Below are 21,274 nucleotides of genomic sequence, written 5' to 3'. Positions count from 1 at the left end.
ACATAGGAGCAGAAAGCCCTTTCTAGCATGCTATATATTTCCATGTTATTATCACTTTAAAAAATCTTAGAAGTGAGTTATAAATTCATGTGCATAGAAATCTTATTTTGACCAATATCATCTTATTTATATTCAAAGAATAATTAGAAGCAGAGCTTTAGTCCCTAGACATCAATTGGTTTAGCACGGTAGATGATATTCTCAAGACCATTGACACATCTCAAGGCAATTTAGAATATTTAAGACATTGATGTTTTATAACACAAAATACATCTTGGATAGTTATTCAGTGTTCAACATTGAAATGTGCGTCACTTTTATGAATGTGACATACTCTGTTTCAAAAATGCGATTTTAAAAACACACTTACACATATTTTGTTTTAAAAATGCAATTCTGTGTCAGCATATTTATTGCTTATGTACTTAAGGAAAGAGAAATCAGAATTCAAAAGGTATCACATTTCCATTATTGAAGCATAAAATTGAGAAGCTTGATGACATAAGTTTTTAAGACTCAAAAAGCTCTCTTTATCTCTTTATTATCACTGTAGTTCTATAACTAGGCCATTTGAAAACTATGTCATTTTAGCACAAATTTTAGACAGGCAGTATATTTGTTTGTACATTAAAGCTTACATGATCTGGAACAAAGCCTAAGGCACCACACTTTTGGGAATATGTACAATTGAACTAAATCACTGAAATGTACTAACTAGACATTGACATGCATTTTGAGTAGCATTAACATTGAACTTAATTTAATGCTTTTTCTATGTTTTTATGGAAGTGCAATTGACTACCACATTATATTGGTTTCAAGTGTGCACCATATGATTTGACATTTGTATATATTGGAAAAGATCACCACAGTGAGTCTGCTTGTGGTAACGAACTTGTCACCACACAAAATTACACATGATTTTATTTGTGAGAATTTTTGAGGTTTACTTTCCTGGTGACTTTCAAATTTGCAATATGGTATTATTTGCTATAGTCACCATGCTATACATTACCTCCCTATGACATTATATAACTGGATGTTTGTACCTCTTGAACCCTTTCATTCATTCTGCCCACCCTGAATTGATGCTCCCTTTGGCAGCCACCAATCTATTATCTATGAGTTTTGTTTGTTTTTTCATTTTAGACCCACATGTAAGTCAGACATATGGTACTTATCTTCCTCTGTCTGACTTACTTCACTCAGTATGACACCTGAAAGCCCATCTGTGTTGTTGCAAGTGGCAAGATTTCATTTTTTTATTATTGGCTGAGCAGTATTCCAGTGTATACATATACATACCACATCTTTATCCAATCATCCACTGACGGGTTCTTAAGTTGTTTTCATATCTTGGCTTTTGTAGAAGTACATGTATCTTTCTGAATTAGTGTATTTGAATTCTTCAGATAAATACCCAGAAGTGGAATTACTGGATTATATGGTAGTTCTTCCTATTTTTTAATGTTTTGAGTTACCCCCAAGCTGTTTTCCATAGTGGCTTCACCAATTTACATTCCCACCAATAGTGTACGAGGGTTCCCTTTGCTCCACATCCCCATCGACACTTGTTATTTCTTTTCCTTTTGAAAATAACCATTCTGACAAGTGTGAGGTGATATGTCATTGTGGTTTTGATTTGGGCTTCTCTGATGTCGAGCATCTTTTCATGTGCCTCTTGGCTATCTGCTTATCTTCTTTGGAAAAATGTCTTTTCAGATCCTCTTTCCATTTTAAAAAAAAGATTGATTTGTTTGTTATTGAGTTGTTTGAGTTCTTTGTATATTTTAGATATTATCTTTTTGGATATATAATTTGCAAATAACTTCTTCCATTCTGTGGGTTGCTTTTTCATTCTGTTGATGATTTCTAGTCTGTGCAGAAACTTTTTAGTTTGATGTAGTCCCATTTGTTTAATATTTTCTTTTGTCGTGACTGGTTTCAGAGTTAGATCCAGAAAATACCATCAAAAACAATGTCAAGGAACTTTTTGTCTATATTTTTTTCAAGGTTTATAATTTTGGACCTCACGTTCAAGTCTTTAATCTATTTTGAATTAATTTTTCTAAATGGCATAATAAAGTGGTCCAGTTTTATTCTTTTCCATACGGCTGTCCAGTTTTCCCAAAATCATTTTTGAAGAAACTGTCCTTTTCCCATTATGTATTCTTGCCTCCTTTGTCATATATTAATTGATCATGTGTGCAGGGGTCTATTTTGGGTGCTCTGTTCTGCTCCCTTAATCTGTGTGTCTGTTCTCATGCCAATACCATGTTGTTCGGATTACTATAGATTTGTGTTACAATTTGAAATTAGTAATAGCGATGCCTCCAGTTTTTCTTTCTCAAGATTGCTTTGGCTCTTTGAGATCTTTTGTGGCTCTTTACAAATTTTAGGATTGTTTCTTCTATTTTTGTAAAATATGTCACTGGAATTTTGATAGGGATTGCATTGAACTGGTAGATTGCTTTGGGTGAGATGGATATTTTAACAATATTAGTTTTTTTTCAATCCATGAGGACAGAATTTCTTGCATTTATTTGAATCATCTTAATTTTTTTCCATTGGTGTTTGTGGTTTTCAGAGCACAGGTCTTTAAGCTCCTTGGTTAAATTTATTCCTAGGTATTTTATTCTTACTGATGCAATTGTACGTGGGATTGATTTCAGAATTTTTTGTTTGATGATTTGTTATTAGTGTATAAAAACACAAGCTTTTAAAATATTAATTTCAATAGCTTGCAATTTTCCTGACTTTGTTAACAAGCTTTAACAGTTTCCTTCAACAGTGTGTGAGGCAAGAACTTCCAGGTGTTCAAGTTGGATTTAGAAAAGGCAGAGGAATGAGAGATCAAATTGCCAAAATCCATTGTATCATAGAAAAAGCAAAAGAATTCCAGAGAAACATCTGCTTTTGCTTCTTTGACTACACTGAAGCTTTTGACTGTGTGGATCACAACAAACTGTGGAAAATTCTTAAAGAGATTGGAATACCAGACCACCTTACCTGCCTCCTGAGAAACCTGCATGCAGGTCAAGAAGCAACAGTTAGAACTGGACATGGAACAACAGACTGGTTCCAAATTGGGAATGGAGTACCTCAAGGCTGTATATTGTCACCCTGCTTATTTAACTTATATGCACAGTACATCATGCAAAACACCAGACTGGATGAATCACAAGCTGGAATCAAGATTGCAGGGAGAAATATCATAAGTCAGATATGCAGATGACACTAACTTTACAGCAGAAAGCGAAGAACTAAAGAGTCTCTTGATGAAAGTGAAAGAGGAGAGTGAAAAAGTTGGCTTAAAACTCAACATTCAAAAAACCAAGATCATGGCATCTGGTCCCATCACTTCATGGCAAATAGACAGGGAGACAATGGAACCAGTGACAGACTTTATTTTCTTGGACTCCAAAATCACTGCAGATGGTGACTGCAGCCATGAAATTAAAAGATGCTTGCTCCTTGGAAGAAAAGTTATGACCAACCTAGACAACATATTAAAAAGCAGAGACATTACTTTGCCAACAAAGATCCATATAGTCAAGGCTATGGTTGTTCCAGTAGTCATGTATGGCTGTGAGAGTTAGACCATAAAAAAGGCTGAGCACTGAAGAATTGATGCTTTTGAACTGTGGTATTGGAGTTCCTTTCCTCTTGAAAGTCCTTTGGACTGCAAGGAGATCAAACCAGTCCATCCTAAAGAAAATCAGTCCTGAATATTCACTGGAAGGACTGATGCTGAAGCTGAAACTCTAATACTTTGGTCACCTGAAGAAAAGTACTGACTCATTGGAAAAGACCCTGATGCTGGGAAAGATTGAAGGCAGGAGGAAAAGAAGATAGAGGATGAGATGGTTGGATGGCATCACCGACTCGATGGACATGAGTTTGAGCAAACTTTGGGAGTTGATGATGGACAGGGAAGCCTGGGGAGCTTCAGTTTATGGGGTTGCAACAAGTTGGACACCACTGAGTGACTGAACTGAACTGATGCTACCATCTTGAATCACCTTCATTTAATTTTAGATATCTATAAAATGAATGGAAAAATGCAAAAACACTCAGGATTTTTGATTAAGTAGTTTATTACTTAAGGTGTATAATAAAAACTGCATATTACAGCCGTGTGTATGTCTGTGCACATGCATATGTGTTCAGTGATATCTGACTCTTTGCAACCCCTTGTACTGTTGCCAATCTGGCTCCTCTGTCCATGGGGCTTTTCATTCCAGAATACTGTAGTGGGTTGCCATTTCCAACTCCAGGGGATCTTCCTGACCCAGGGATCAGACCTGCATCTCCAGCATTGGCAGGTGGATTTTTTACTACTGTGCCTCCTGGGAAGTTCTATTACAGCCACATGTATACACAAAATAAGAAGGATAAATGTAAATAATTCTAACAGTTTTCAAAAGCATATTGGTATTATATTACATTCTATGGTAAAAATATGCATGCATGAATTAGTTCATTTTCTTAAAGCAGTTTTAAGCAACTGTATAGAAAACTATAAACATTTCCATTAAGGTTGGAAACAGAAAATTGTGCTTAACACTATACATTTTGTAATGATACTATACATTTAATAATACCGCTAATTTTATGTTATTAAACATAAAGCTATTATTTAAAATTAATATTTGAGATGGCTGGAACTAGTGGTAAAGAACTCACTTGCCAATGCAGGAGACCTAAGTGACAGAGGTTTGCTCCCTGGGTTGGGGAGATCTCCTGGAGAAGGGCATGACAACTCACTCCAGTATTCTTGCATGGAGAATCTCGTGGACAGAGGAGGCTTGTGGCCTATGGTCCACTGGGTCACCAAGAGTCAGACATGACTGAAACAACTTAGCACAGCACACATTTGAAATATTAGACAAGTTAGGCCATATGAAGCAAAATATTTAAATAAAATTATAAGTGACATGAGATCAAGAAAATAATAAAAACCAAGAAAATGTACAAAATACTAAAAAGATAACCATGAATAATATATGAAAACAGGATAGCAAGCAAGAATCATGACTATTTTCACCCCCGAAAAATGTGGTAATTGTTTTCTTTTTAAGTCTCTTTTTAAGAGCCACAAAAACTAGGTAATTGCTTAAAATGTGTGTAAATCATATGTGCATATGATTTATGCTGAAAAAATATGAAGTCTTTAAACAAGCTAAGAAGATGCACTGTTTTAAGGATGTAAATTTTTTAGAGATGAGTCTATAAGTTAAATGCAACTTTTAGTCAAATCACAGCAGGACATACTTCAGGACTTGAAAAGCAAATTCTAAAATTAATTAAAAATTGTCAATAATATAGGTATTTAGGGGGCTTGTAGGTTTTTATTTCAAACGTCAAGGTTAATTGTAAAGCTGTAATGGCTGAAATACAGTGGATTGCAAAAAGATATAGAAAGATGTATCAATTAAATATAAACTAAAAATAAATCCATGGATGTATGTGAGCTTCACATATGACAGAGGAAGTTTTACAAAACAGTGAGAAGAGATCAGCTATTAAACAACTAGCATTGGGATAATTTACTCTTTACATAGAAAAAAGTAGACTAGATTTCTATGTAAACTACAAAAATATCCAAACTGTAATTACAGTTAACATTTTAAAAAATCTCAAAGAAAATATAAGAAAATGTCTTTCTTTGTTTTTTACATCAAGGCTGAAAAAGACTTCCTAAATGCAGAATGTAAAGTGTAAGCTTTAAAGAAAAAGCTTGATATATTTGAGTTAAATCAAATAGAGTTTCTATATGTGGAATTGATTATAAAATTGCTTGTGGAAATAATAACAAAAAATGACCATTAACATGGAAAATGATACAGATATCTAAATGTTCCTCTCTTAATATGAGGGAAGAGTGAATAGGTAGCTAACAGAAATGAATGCATATATACAGTTGACATTTGAAGAACACAACAGGTTGTTTGAGATGCCTACCCTGTAGGTAGGGCTTTCCAGGTGGCTCAGTGGTAAAGAAGTCACCTGCCAGTGCAGGAGATGCAAGAGACGTAGGTTCAGCCCCTGGACCAGGAAGATCCCCTGGCAACCCACTCCAGTATTCTTGTCTGGAGAATCCCATGAGGCATGGGGTCGCAAAGAGTTAGACATGACTAAGCAAGCATGCATGTACACATACTCTCCATGTAGTTCAAAATCTTCATATACTTTATATCTGCCCTCTGTATCCATGATTTGGCATCCATGGGTTCAACCAACACAGATGCTGTAGTACTGTGGTATTTACTTGAAGAAAACCTCTCTTTGTGACCCCATGGACTGTAGCCTACCAGGCTCCTTAGTCCATGGAATTTTCCAGGCAAGAATACTGGAGTGGGCTGCCATTTCCTTCTCCAGAGGATCTTCCCAGGATCAATCCCAGGGATTGAACCTGGGTCTCCCTCATTGCAGGCAGATGCTTACTGTCTGAGCCACCAGGGAAGTCCTACGTATAAATGGACCCACACAATTCAAATCTGTGCTATTCAAGGATCAACTATAATCCAGGGTCAGTTCAGTTTGGTGGCTCAGTCATGTCCAACTCTTTGTGACCCCACGGATTGCAGCACACCAGCCTTCCCTGTCCATCACCAACTCCCAAAGCTTGCTCAAACTCATGTCCACTGAGTCAGTGATGCCATCCAACCATCTCATCCTCTGTCATCCCTTTCTTCTCCTGCCTTCAATCTTTCCCAGCATCAGGGATTTTTCCAATGAGTCAGTTCTTTGCATTAGGTGGCCAAAGTATTGGAGTTTCAGCTTCAGCATCAGTCCTTCCAATGAATATTCAGGCCTAATTTCCTTTAGGATTGACCAGTTGGATTTCCTTGCAGTCCAACGGACTCTCAAGAGTCTTCTCCAACACCACAGTTCAAAAGCATCAATTATTTATCACTCAGCTTTCTTTATAGTCCAACTGTCACATCCATACATGACCACTGGAAAAACCAGGGTAATCCAGGGTATATAACAGTAGTATACTAAGTAAAAACAGATGAATTGTAGAATGTTGCAAATAGTAGGGTAACATTTATACCATGTGTAAACAAAAAGAATGATAAATGTTTGTTAGTTTTATATTTCTGTGTGTGAGCATATAGATTTAGCCTGGTTTTGAATCTGCAAAGTGAAAAGCAAATGAAACTAGTGGCTGGAGACTAAATGAAGTGAACTTTATTTATAATATTATATATTAAAAAAAACTTTAAAAAGATAATACAACAAAATGTGAACAAATATAAATTTGAGATTGCTGGTACATAGAATTTTCACACTATTTTTGTGTTTTATAGTATTTTTCTCAATTTTCTCAAAACAAAATCTTTGGGATTGTTAGAAATAATGGTTGACTAAAAGAGGTTTTTTGATTTCTAGAGCAGCAAAGCTCTGTGTCCTCTTGTCAAGAATAAGATACATTCAGTAGGAAGAAGCATGCTCAGAAGAGGCCTTTGTGAATCAGATAATAAAAAACAGTGCCAAGACTGAAGGATTAGAAACAGAAAAATATACCTACAACACCTAGCATGCTGCTTCTTAGCTATCTGTTAGGTCTTCCAGAATTTTGGTAGGATGAGAAGAATCTAAATCCACTAAATAACTAAATAGACATTTCTCCAAAGAAGACATACAGATGGCTAACAAACACCTGAAAAGATGCTAAACATCACTCATTATCAGAGAAATGCAAATCAAAACCACTATGAGGTACCATTTCACGCCAGTCAGAATGGCTGCGATCCAAAAGTCTACAAGCAATAAATGCTGGAGAGGGTGTGGAGAAAAGGGAACCCTCTTACACTGTTGGTGGGAATGCAAACTAGTACAGCCACTATGGAGAACAGTGTGGAGATTCCTTAAAAAACTGGAAATAGAACTGCCTTATGACCCAGCAATCCCACTGCTGGGCATACATACTGAGGAAACCAGAAGGGAAAGAGACACGAGTACCCCAATGTTCATCACAGCACTGTTTATAATAGCCAGGACATGGAAGCAACCTAGATGCCCATCAGCAGATGAATGGGTAAGAAAGCTGTGGTACATATACACAATGGAGTATTACTCAGCCATTAGAAAGAATACATTTGAATCAGTTCTAATGAGGTGGATGAAACTGGAGCCTATTATACAGAGTGAAGTAAGCCAGAAAGAAAAACACCAATACAGTATACTAACGCATATATATGGAATTTAGAAAGATGGTAACAATAACCCTGTATACGAGACAGCAAAAGAGACACAGATGTATAGGACAGTCTTTTGGACTCTGTGGGAGAGGGAGAGGGTGGGGAGATTTGGGAGAATGGCATTGAAACATGTATAATATCGTATAAGAAATGAATCACCAGTCCAGGTTCGATGCAGGATACAGGATGCTTGGGGCTGGTGCATTGGGATGACCCAGAGGGATGGTACAGGGAGGGAGGTGACCAGGGTGGGGGGGGTGGGTGGTTCAGGATGGGAACACGTGTACACCCGTGGCAGATTCATGTTGATGTATGGCAAAATCAACACAATATTGTAAAGTAATTAGCCTCCAATTAAAATTAATAAATTTAAATTAAAAAAAAATCTACTAAAATTATATCTTCTCTACCCTATAAAGGTCAAAACAGAACTTAAGCTGGATTACAGAAAATTATGAAATAATATTTTTGTAGAGGTGAGTTTGTATTAATATCTGTTACAATTTATACTCTTTTCCTCCTCACTTTTACTACAAGTTGGGCTAACTATAGCACGGCTATTTAACCCCACTCCTTAGACAATCAGAATATTAATGATCATGACTAAAATTATATATGTGTGTATATACATGTAGGATATCAGAAGTATATTGTACATGTAGGACAGTTTGCTTCCTCTCAAGCTGAAGATGGAATGAATTTAGAAAATATTTTCTCTTTGTTCAAAATCTGATTTTTCACCTATTTACAGCTGCTGAGTATAGCCAACATTTAATTGTGTGAGCTACAATTTTCGTCTTTCAAGGTCATACTTATAATGGAAATACTAATTAATAGCACTTATAGGCTTTTTATGATCTGAGTACTTTACCAACAATTAATTTAATCGCTCAAGAACCATGGGGACCCTAATTTCTGTAGGATAAAGGAGGGTTATATTAGGGTCTTTGGAAAGGAAATTAGATCAGAATATATGTTGACATATGTTCACAGCATTAATCAATGTAAGTAGGAGAAATAAAAGGAAAAACACATATAATTCAGCTTATCTTTATTATGAAGTTGTTGATTTCTAAAAAAATGCCCCATTTTCCATTTCTAAAATAAGGCGCAATAAATTCAGCTTTAATTAAGTGTAATTTGTGGTGATTCACTGAAGGAAAACAGTAAGTAGGGTATAAATCTACTTATAACACTGTAGGAGTTCATAATTATATTTTGTATGTACATTTTATCTTAAGATTACTCCATATTTTGCTAAGCTGTTCTATACATTTTATTTTGAGATTACTCCATATTTCAGCACAACTTTTATATATGAATCTTTTTTTGATAATGATTGTTTTGAGCACTGAGACCATAGTGGTACCTTAGCTGTGATATAATTTTCATGTTATTATGTTGTAGCTTGGAACTTCCTATTTGCAATTAATTAAAACTAAACATTTAATAATAGAGAGGCAGGCCAAAAAAGGACTCAGTAAGGTTTGTCTCCAGATTAATGTTGTGCCTACAAAATTTGATAAAGTTAGTGTGCTTGGGAAAGCTCTAATTGTGAAGAAATGTATTATTATTTTTTCTTTAACTTGTAAGTGATCTGAGTCATCATCTTTACCTTTGATTATATATTTCTGTTTTATCACAGTTAATAGAGCTAGGTTTCATATAGTAAATGCACAGAAATGATTCACCTGAATATTTTAATTGGATTCACCTCCAAAATTAACTTGGCATATGGATAATATGAGAAACATGCCTCTTTTTAATTAGCAGAGAGACTTGTCTACCATTCTCATAGTAAAAGGCTGTCTTCTTTGGGGATTTGGCTGCCTAAAGTCATTAAAGATGCCATCATTTCTTGAAACTCAGGTGAATGTGTTCATGGAAGATTCGAATTTAGTTAATTACATGATAAGGAGTGTCTCTTTCTCCCTCTCTTTTCTCCCTCCCCCTCTTCCCTCCCTCCTCTCTCTCTTCCCTCCCTCCTCCTTCTGGCTCTTTTTTCTCTTCCCCCCTTTACAAAGCAACCAAGAGTATTTGGTAGATCAGCCTCCCAGTTCCGATAATGTAGTTATTTTGCAGGGGCTGTAACAGGACCCTGCATAGATACCTTCAAAAATAATGTTCTACAGAATTTGCAACTTCTTTCTAATGTGAAAAGTTCAATGGGTCTTGCAAAATTCATGCCCATGTGAGAGACTGTGGCTCAGCTCATGAACTCCTTATTGCCAAATTCAGACTTAAATTGAAGAAAGTAGGGAAAACCAATAGATCATTCAGGTATGACCTAAATCAAATCCCTAACGATTATACAGTGGAAGTGAGAAATAGATTTAAGGGACTAGATCTGATAGAGTGCCTGATAAACTACGGACGGAGGTTTGTGACACTGTACAGGAGACAGGGATCAAGACCATCCCCAAGAAAAAGAAATGCAAAAAAGCAAAATGGCTGTCTGAGGAGCCCTTACAAATAGCTGTGAAAAGAAGAGAAGTGAAAAGCAAAGGAGAAAAGGAAAGATATACTCATTTGAATGCAGAGTTCCAAAGAAGAGCAAGGAGAGATAAGAAAGCCTTCCTCAGAGATCAATGCAAAGAAATAGAGGAAAACAATAGAATGGGGAAGACTAGAGATCTCTTCAAGAAAATTGGAGATACCAAGGGAACATTTCATGCAAAGAAATGGACTCAGTAAAAGACAGAAATGGTATGGACCTAACAGAAGCAGAAGATATTAAGAAGAGGTGGCAAGAATACCCAGAAGGAATGTACAGAAAAGATCTTCATGACCCAGATAATCATGATGGTGTAATCACTCACCTAGAGCCAGACATCCTGGCTGTGAAGTCAGGTGGGCCTTAGGAAGCATCACTACGAACAAAGCTAGTGGAAGTGATAGAATTCCAGTTGAGCTATTTCAAATCCTAACAGATGTTGCTGTGAAAGTGCTACATTCAATATACCAGCAAATTTGGAAAACTCTGCAGTGGCCACAGGACAGGAAAAGGTCAGTTTTCATTCCAATCCCAAAGAAGTGCAATGCCAAACTACCACACAATTCCATTCATCTCACACACTGGTAAAGTAATGCTTAAAATTAACCAAGCCAGGCTTCAACAATATGTGAACAGTGAATTTCCAGATGTTCAAACTGGTTTTAGAAAAGGCAGAGGATTTCAGAGATCAAATTGCCAATATCTGCAGGATCATTGAAAAAACAAGAGTTCCAGAAAAACGTATATTTCTGCTTTATTGACTATGCCAAAGCCTTTGACTGTGTGGATCACAATAAACTGTGGAAAATTCTGAAAGAGATGGGAATAGCAGACCACCTTACCTGCCTCCTGAGAAATCTGTATGCAGATCAGGAAGCAACAGCTAGAATTGGACTTGGAACAACAGACTGATTCCAAATAGGAAAAGGAGTACGTCAAGGCTGTATATTGTCACCCTGCTTATTTAACTTATAGGCAGAGTACATCATGAGAAATGCTGGGCTGGATGAAGCACAAGCTGGAATCAAGATTGCCAGGAGAAATATCAATAACCTCATATATGCAGATGACACCACCCTTATAGAAAGTGAAGAAGAACTAAAGATCCTCTTGATGAAAGTGAAAGAGGAGAGTTAAAAAGTTATTGACATACACCTAAGGTAGCCTGTTCTAGCATTACAGATGCTATTGAGGATGGATGGACACAAAGAAGGTTCAATTTCCTACTATTTCAGAGATTTTTAGGGAATTCTAATTGCATTTTCAGGGTTTCCCTGGTGGCTCAGTGGTAAAGAATCTGCCTGCCAATACAGGAGATCAATCCCTGGGTCAGGATCATCTACTAGAGAAGGAAATGGCAACCCACTCCACTACTCTTGCCTGGGAAATCCCATGGGCAGAGGCATCTAGTGGGCTACAGCGTATGGACCCGCAAAGAGTTTGGACTCAACATAGTGACTACACAACAATAACAACTGCATTTTCCAAACTGTACATTCGAAATGATTCCAAAATTTCTGTGGTGAGATAAATAATAACCCCCAAGGTACTCACATGCTAACTGCAGGGAACTGTAAACATTACTTCACACACCAAAAGAGAACTTTGTAAATGCATTTAAGCATTTGGAGATAGGATGATTCTGTTGAATTTATTTCAGTGCCTAAATGCTGTCCCAAGTGTTCTTAAAAGAGAGAACCAGAGGGAGACTTGACTACCGTGGTAAAGAAGGCAATGTAACTATGGAAACAAATTGCAGTGATGCAGCCAGGAGCCAGGGAGTGTGGGCAACCTTTAGAAACAGAAGAAGCAAGGAACAGATTCTCCTCTGGAACCTCTAAATAGAACAAGCCTTCTCAAAACCCTGCCTTCATTCTGTAAACTGATTTCAGACTTTTGGTCCTGAGGACTGTAAAAGAGTAAATGTGTATTGTTTTAAGTCACAACATTTGTATTTCTTTACAGTAGATGTTCCCAGCCTCTGGGGTGTAGACTGGTACCTCCTTGTCAGATCAAGGGTAGCGTTAGATTAGACATATGTGCGTGCATGCTCAGTCATGTCCTACTCTTTATGGCCCCATGGACTGCAGTCCGCCAGGCTCCTCTGTGCTTGGGATTTCCCAGGCAAGAATACTGGAGTGGGTGGCCATTTCCTGCTCTAGGGAAATTTCCAATCCCAGGGATCAAACCCACGTCTCCTACATTGGCAGGCAGATTCTTTATCCCTGAGCCACCTTGGAAGCCCAGATTAGAAATAAAGGGCACAGTGAATATTTTATGCTTGACTCATCCCCAAACCATCTCCCCCTCCACCACCCTGGTTTGTGGAAAAATTGTCTTCCACAGAACTGGTCCCTGTTACCAAAAAGGTTGGGACGCTTTACATCATCTATAGAAAACCAGAACCAATACAATATCCTTTTAAACCCCTAGCCATTAATACTTTACACAAGTCACTCTAAGCCAGTGCATAATTGATCAAACAGCTATGAAACAGTTATCTCTATTCATGTGCCTATACATAAGTTATACTGACATTTGATTTTGTTTTAGTGCTCTTAGATAATTTTAACTTGCATTTCTTTGCAATTTTCACAAAGCAATCACCGACATTTTTCTATTTACTTTCAATGCAAACAGCCAGCCTGGTTTTTAAGCATCATTCATTTACAGGCACCATACAGTTAAAATTCTTTTAATCCTGTATTTATAACTAAGACATTTGGCTCCATAACAATGAAATCTATTCTGCTTTGCAGATAGAATATTTAAAAATTTCAGAAAAGAGGTGTTTCTGTTTTAACGTCTGCTTGACATTTCACTATGCATATTCGATTAAGTTGAAAAAAAAGATACAAGCCTTATAAACCATCTTGGTAGCAGATTACACAGGAAATCTCTGATCACACGTGTAGAAAACAATTGTTTTCACAATTTACTCCCCAGATTCACGGATTAAAACGTATGTACATCAAAAATATTCATAAAACAATTTAACAGCTATGCAGAGCATAGCAATGTGTATGAATCAGTCTAAATGTGTGTCTAATCCGGTTTTACAAATATTACTGACTAGTCAGTCATGGAGAAGACGGCCAGAGGCCTAGAGTCAATCCAGTTGAGCTAAGAAACCTCAGTGTCTGAGACTTGTTTTTATTTTTTTCCCCCAAAATGGGAAGATTGTGCTATATTCCCTATTGGCTGTAAGGATTCTGCAGATTTACAGTCAAATTAATTTTTAAAAACCCATTCTTGTGACAGTTGCCTCCAAACTCTGGTACTGGTCATGAAGGACTGGTTTAAATTAACAATGAACTACTTATCTGGCCCCACAATCAACAAATACAGCTGGCCTGTTATTCTCAGAAACATGGTTAATAGTATCTTTGTAATTATGCCTTCAGTTATTTATTCTAAGAGAGATGGTATATATATGTATATGTATGTATATAATTTTTATTGGAGTTTAGTTGCTTTACAATGTTGTCTCAGTTTCTGCTATACAGCAAATGAATCAGCTCTTCATATACATATATCCCCTCTTTGTCACCACGGAGCATTGAGTAGAGTTCCCTGTGCTATATAGTAGGTTCTGTACACATATATACACATCAGTTCAGTTCAGTTCAGTCGTTCAGTCCTGTCTGGCTCTTTGCGACCCCGTGGACTACTGCGGCATGCCAGGCCTCCCTGTCCATCACCAACTCCCAGAGTTTACTCAAACTCAAGCCCTCTGAGTCGATGATGCCATCCATGCTGCTGCTGCTGCTATTAAGTCCCTTCAGTTGTGTCCGACTCTGTGCGACCCCATAGACGGCAGCCCACCAGGCTCCCCTGTCTCTGGGATTCTCCAGGCAAGAACACTGAGGTAGGTTGCCATTTCCTTCTCAAATGCATGAAAGTGAAAAGTGAAAGTGAAGTCGCTCAGTCATGTCTGACTCTTTGCAACCCCATGGACTGTAGCCTACCAGACTCCTCCATCCATGGGATTTTCCAGGCAAGAGTACTGGAGTGGGTTGCCATTGCCTTCTCCAGATGCCATCCATAGCAGTGTATATAAGCCAATCCCAATCTCTTGACTCAGCCTACCCTGCCTTTCCCTGTTTGGTGTCTTATGTTTGTTCTCTATGTCCGTGTTTCTGTTTCTGCTTTGCAACAAACAAACAAACAAACTAGTAAAATTATACAGAAACTAGAAGCAAATCCTTTTAAATGGGCATGTCTATATAAAGGGCTTGCAATTATGATTGTTAGGAAAAATACACTTCTTAATGCCTATGAATGTCCTCAGGGTGTTACGGAGAAGATTGTGATCAACCCTATGTAATCCAGAAATGAAAGATTAGTGTAAATTACCTGACATGTATCGTGCAATCCCTAGTGCTTTCAGCCTACGTACAATCCAAGCACATGTTCACACGTGTGTGTACATGCATATACATGTGTGTGCACCTTTGTAGGTGTGTGAGTACCACTCAGGGTGTGGGAAGTGAAAGTGGGGATGGGAAAGTAGTCCCATAACCACAAGTCTATGCCAGGAACCCTGACCTAATTTTCTCTTAGAGTCATGCATTGGATTTTATATCTGATTACCTGAGCATTTCAAGTAGAAGCATAATTTTTTCTTGGAATTTTATACACCTAATGCAAGTCAACATTCCCATAGAATTTTGGGCAGAAAGCCAGAGGATATTATAGGAAAGAGAGTAGAGGCTTTGTAGGAAATTGGATTTCAGTGATTAAGGAGACCCCAGATGATAAGCTGCTGACAGTATTCCCACAGTATCAAGAAACACAGGAGGGGCTGATGTAAGGCGAGTCCCTCACCAGGGCGCCAAGTAGCTCTGCTCCTGCATATTCCTTGCCCCTGGTGGAACCAGATTCTCTGGACGTTAAAAGGATCTCCTGCACCCTCCACTCCACTTCCTTTCTCTGAAAACTGAACATTTCTTCCCTCAGGCCACAGACCGCAGAGTCACTGAGCCCGGCATTATTTACATCAGGACACTTAAAGCTGTGTCATTAAATTGTGGCTCCTTGATTTTCCCCTTTTGAGTTGTTCCAACATAAAATGTCTTTTACTGAAATGGGGAAGAAGGCTGCAGTAAATCATTCCAATTCTTCAGCCTTTGATTTTGCATGCAGCCCTCGGAGGCAGCTAAGTAATATGAAGCTGCATGAGATGAATGGTGTGCCCTTACAATCTGGAAGAGTTTAGTTCATTCCTCTCTTCCATTGCTTATTATCTGAGTGTGTGGCCCATTTAGTGGGACTATGTGGTCATGGCATAAGTATAGACGATGAAACCATGGCTGCTCTCAGGCACATGGAGCCCTGGCATAGACTGAAAGTAGCATATTGAACAATTAGGCTCAGAGATCCAACCCAAATGCACCTTAATTGCTATATTTATTCAGTGGTGAAATCTTCTCCCATCAGAGGATGAAAACTCATGTAGGGCCCCTCCCTCATCTGTCTGCTTCCTCATTGGTGGAAAATGTCCAATGGTCACCTTACATCACAAATGCAACCACATGTCACAGTTAGAATGATCCTTCCGAGATGTTAACAACCAGGAACTTGATTCCACACGTGGTTACTCTGCCAGTTCTAGCCATCCGAGACTGGGCTCCATTCCTGAGAAGGCTGTCATTGGTCTCTTCTCTGTTATTCCACGTGCCAGTGTCCTCTACCCTCTACCCCTCAAGCCTACAGGCCAGTTTCTGACTTTTCCAGGAACCGGTCAGGGGTGAGAAGAGTGGCAGGCCCCTCGTGAACAGGCAGAGTTGAGAACCGACATTCTTCTTGTTCCTTGGTGAACTCTGTGATGTTTCCATCTCTCTGCATCTCTCTGCTGCCTTTCATTTTCCCTGGAGAGATGCTCTTGTAGTCTGGATGCTGGTTTCTCAGTTATTCCAGGTCTCCAGGAGTCCGACTTTCACCTCCAGCTTCTTCCAGACTACTGACCAGAATCCAAGCCAGCTCTCCATGCCGTAGCCTCACAGCTGCTCCTCAGGCCAGTTTAGCTTTCTCCTCCTGCTTCCCTTGTCCTCTACGGGGCCCCTGTGCTCCCCAAGTGCAGGAAATAGAAGTCAAAACATTACTCTGAGTAACGCCAAAGAGATCTACCCCTTCTGGAAATGGCAGGAGAGGGATCCTAAAGGCAGGGACCATAAAACCCAAGGTCTGTGCCTGTAATCATGACTTCAAACTGCAGTGGTTTTATAGGTTGGGATTCTTTTGGTAGGACTTTAAAAGTTAAAAAGCTAGATTTTTCCACCCTGAAACTTTCCTCTCCTTGCCGTGTTAAGATGTGCAAAATTTCTGCTACTGAAGTAATTAATCTGGTTTCATACATACATTCTTAAGGTTAATATTAAATTCAGTTTAAATCAATAATGCGGTGTTGAACGATCAGTATATTCAAAATAGGTTGTGAAGAACTCCTGGGCATTCAAACCTCTCTGAAGCAGTGGCTGAATTTAAAGAAGCATATATGTACTCAGTCATTTCAGTCGTGAACAACTCTTTGCGGCCCTATGGACTGTAGTCCACTGGGCTCCTCTGTCCATGGGGTGTCCCAAGCAAGAATACTGAAGTGGGTTGCCATGCCCTCCTCCAGGGGATCTTCCTGATGCAGGGATGAAACCTGCATCTCCTGCATTGTCAGGCAGATTCTTTACTGCTGAGCCGCCGGGGAAGCCCCTTAGAAGCATACAATTTGAGACAAGTAAGCCTGCTGCACAGGAAGAAAGAGACTTCATTGAGAACCTAACTGCTGTCAAACACTTTCTGAACAACCATTTCAGATGGGGCAGCTAAGGCAGCTATAAATAGAGAGGTTTAATAATTGCCCAGATTACAGGGAGAGCAAGAGACAAAGCTAGATATTTTGAACCTTCATTAACCAGTTCCAATCCTCCTTTCCTTTTCATGGAGAAGATCATTTAGACAGTGTGACCACCAGTTGGCCCACAGCTGGACCCAGGAAGTTCTGGAGTTTCCACACTCCTTCCCCTGTCCTTGGAATGTCCATTCTACCCATTGTTCCTATGGGTTGCTGTTCTAAGGACATAACCTTGAAAAAGTAAGATATTGTGTATATCATCTGAATAGCATACATGACCAAACCCAGTTAAGGGCTCAAGATAAAATCTTAAGACTCTGGTGGTTGGTTCTGGAGATCCACTCCTTTTTCAGAGGCCAAGACAAGCCTGGTTTGTGAGATCACTTGAGATTGCCACCTACCAGCCTGGAGTGATCTGCCTCCTTCTTCAGTCTCCTTGCCCTCTGGACAGAGGCTCGTTTCCAGTGTCACCCGGGAAACTTTAGGTTTTGTGCTCAGTCACTCAGTCATGTCCGACTCTTTTGCAACCCCATGGACTGTAGCCCACCAAGCTCTCCTGTCCATGGAATTTTTCAGGCAAGAATACTGGAGCGCATGGCCATTTCCTCCTTCAGGGTACCTTCCTGACCCAGAGATTGAACCTATGTCTCCTGCATGGCAGGCAGATTCTTTACCACTAAATCACCTGGAAGGTCCACATGTGTTCTACTTTCTTGAAATGTGAAAATGCAAACTACAGTCAGATATGCAAAGGCAGGTTTTATAGCCTTAAGAAAGAAACAGTATTATGACCATAGTAAAGGGAATGGAGCTCACTTCAGTTGGAAGGATGAAGGCAGGACAGTCTTTTTTGTGGATGATGGTGTTTGAAGGTGTGAATGCAGCAGACTGGTACTTGGGCAGAGAAGTCTCTGGTGCGGTGAGAAAAGTATTTAGCTTTATACAAAGAGGAACCATTATGGGCTCACTTGTATGGACTCAGGGAAGTTAAAGAGCATTCTGGAACAAGGAAAATCTCTAGTTTGAGTATTAATTGCAGTAAGGACTGTTTCCTTCTAGCTTTATTGAAGAATGATAGATAAGCAAAAATTGTGTATATTTAGGTTGTGCAGTGTGATGTTTTGACATACGTATATGTTATGTAGTGATAACAACAATCAAGCTAATTAACACATCCATCATCTCACATAGCCACCCTTTGTGTGTGTGTGTGTGTGTGAGATGAGGACACTTGAGTACACTTAGCAAATTGCAAGTGTACAATGGAGTAGTATTAACTATAGTCCCAGGCTTCCCTGGTAGCTCAACTGGTAAAGAATCTGCCTGCAAAGTAGGAGACCCCGGTTCAATTCCTGGGTCAAGAAGATCCCCTGGAGAAGGAATAGGCTACCCACTCCAGCATTCTTGGGCTTCCCTGATGGCTCAGATGGTGAAGGATCCGCCCTCAATGCAGGAGACCTCGGTTTGATCCCTGGGTTGGGAAGATCCCCTGGAGGAGGACATGGCAACTCACTCCAGTATTCTTGCCTGGAAAGTCCCCATAGATGGAGGAGCCTGGCAGGCTACAGTCCATGGGGTCACAGAGAGTTGGACAGGACTGAGCGACTGAGCACAGCACAACACAGCTGTAGTCACATGCTGTCCCTTAGGTCTCCAGAAGTTACTCATCTTATAACTAGAAGTCTGTATACTTTCACCAGCATATACACATTTTCGCTACTTCCCAGCCCCTGATAATCAATATCATATTCTCTTCCAATGAATTTGATTTTTTTTTAAGATTCTGCTTATACGTGAGATCATGTGGTTTTTATCATTCACTGTCTGTCTTATTTCACTTAACATAATGTCTTCCAGGTTTATACATGTCATTGTAAATGACAGGATTGCCTTCAGTTTTAAGGCTTAATAATATTACATTGTATCTATACATATCAATTTTTTGATACATTCATTTAAAATTTTTATTGGAGTATAGTCACTTCAGCATGTTGTGTTAGTTTCTGCTGTACAGCAGTGTGAATCAGCTATACATATGCATATATCTCAGCATCAGGGTCTTTTACAGTGAGTCAGCTCTTCACATCAGGTGGCCGAAATATTGGAGCTTCAGCATCAGTCCTTCTAATGATTATTCATAGTGGATTTCCTTTAGGATTGACTGGTTTGATCTCCTTTCAGTCTAAGGAGACCCTGATGCTGGGGAAGATTGAGGGCAGCAGGAGAAAGGGGCAACAAAGGATGAGATGGTTGGATAGCAACATCGACTCAATGGACATGAGTTTCAACAAACTCCATGAAATAGTGAAGGACAGGGAAGCCTGGCATACTGCAGTCCATGGGGTTGCAAAGAGTCAAATACAACTTATTGCTTAAACAACAACAAATATGTACATCCTCTCTTTTTTTTTTTTTTTTTAGATTTCCTTCTCATTTAATTCATCACAGAGCACTGAGTAGAGTTCCCTGTGTTATATAGTAGGTTCTCATTAGTTACCTATTTTATACATAGAGATACAAAGGGAACATTTCATGCAAAGATGGGCTCAGTAAAGGAAAGAAATGGTATGGACCTAACAGAAGAGGAAGATATTAAGAAGAGGTGGCAAGAATACACAGAAGAACTGTACAAAAAAGATCTTCATGACTCAGATAATCATGATGGAATGAACACTCACCTAGAGCCAGATATCCTGGAATGTGAAGTCAAGTGGGCCTTAGAAAGTATCAGTATGAACAAAGCTAGTGGAGGTGATGGAATCCAGTTGAGCTATTTCAAATCCTAAAAGATGATGCTGTGAAAGTGCTACATTCAATATACCAGCAAATTTGGAAAACTCTGCAGTGGCCACAGGACTGGATATGGTCAGTTTTCATTCCAATCCCAAAGAAGTGCAATGCCAAAGAATGTTCAAACTAGTGTACAATTACACCCATCTCACACACTAGTAAAGAAATGCTAAAAATTCTCCAAGCTTGGCTTCAGCAATACGTGAACCGTGAACTTCAGATGTTCCAGTTGGTTTTAGAAAAGGCAGAGGAATCAGAGATCAAATTGCCAACATCCACTGGATCATTGGAAAAACAAGAGAGTTCCAGAAAAACATCTATTTGTGCTTTATTGACTATGGCAAAGCCTTTGACTGTGTGGATCACAATAAACTGTGGAAAATTCTGAAAGAGATGGGAATACCAGACCACCTGATCTGCCTCTTGAGAAATTTGTATGCAGGTCAGCAAGCAACAGTTAGAACTGGACATGGAACAACAGACTGGTTCCAAATAGGAAAAAGAGTATGTCAAGGCTGTATATTGTCACCCTGCTTATTTAACTTCTTTTTTTTTTTTTATTTTATTTTATTTTTTTTTAAATTTTATTTTATTTTTAAACTTAACATAACTGTATTAGATTTGCCAAATATCAAAATGAATCCGCCACAGGTATACATGTGTTCCCCATCCTGAACCCTCCTCCCTCCTCCCTCCCCATTCCATCCCTCTGGGTCGTCCCAGTGCACCAGCCCCAAGCATCCAGTATCGTGCATCGAACCTGGACTGGCAACTCATTTCATACATGATATTTTACATGTTTCAATGCCATTCTCCCAAATCTTCCCACCCTCTCCCTCTCCCACAGAGTCCATAAGACTGTTCTATACATCGGTGTCTCTTTTGCTGTCTCGTACACAGGGTTATTGTTACCATCTTTCTAAATTCCATATA

The 21,274-nt window shown here is 38.9% G+C and overlaps 1 long non-coding RNA gene across 1 annotated transcript in view; it reads left to right on the top strand.

Annotated features, from left to right (window-relative positions):
• Window positions 1-21,274, top strand: part of LOC129633214 (uncharacterized) — a 97,595-nt gene that overhangs the window by 16,185 nt on the left and 60,136 nt on the right. Inside the window, exon 2 of the long non-coding RNA XR_008704960.1 lies at window positions 8,630-8,686. This is a non-coding gene — a long non-coding RNA (uncharacterized LOC129633214). The remainder of the gene's footprint in view (window positions 1-8,629; window positions 8,687-21,274) is intronic.

Source organism: Bubalus kerabau, chromosome 18 (assembly GCF_029407905.1).
Source record: "Bubalus kerabau isolate K-KA32 ecotype Philippines breed swamp buffalo chromosome 18, PCC_UOA_SB_1v2, whole genome shotgun sequence".
NCBI classification, from domain to species: domain Eukaryota; kingdom Metazoa; phylum Chordata; class Mammalia; order Artiodactyla; family Bovidae; genus Bubalus; species Bubalus kerabau.
Note: the sequence above shows the minus strand (reverse complement) of the source record. Positions and strands in the feature narration are given on the sequence as shown.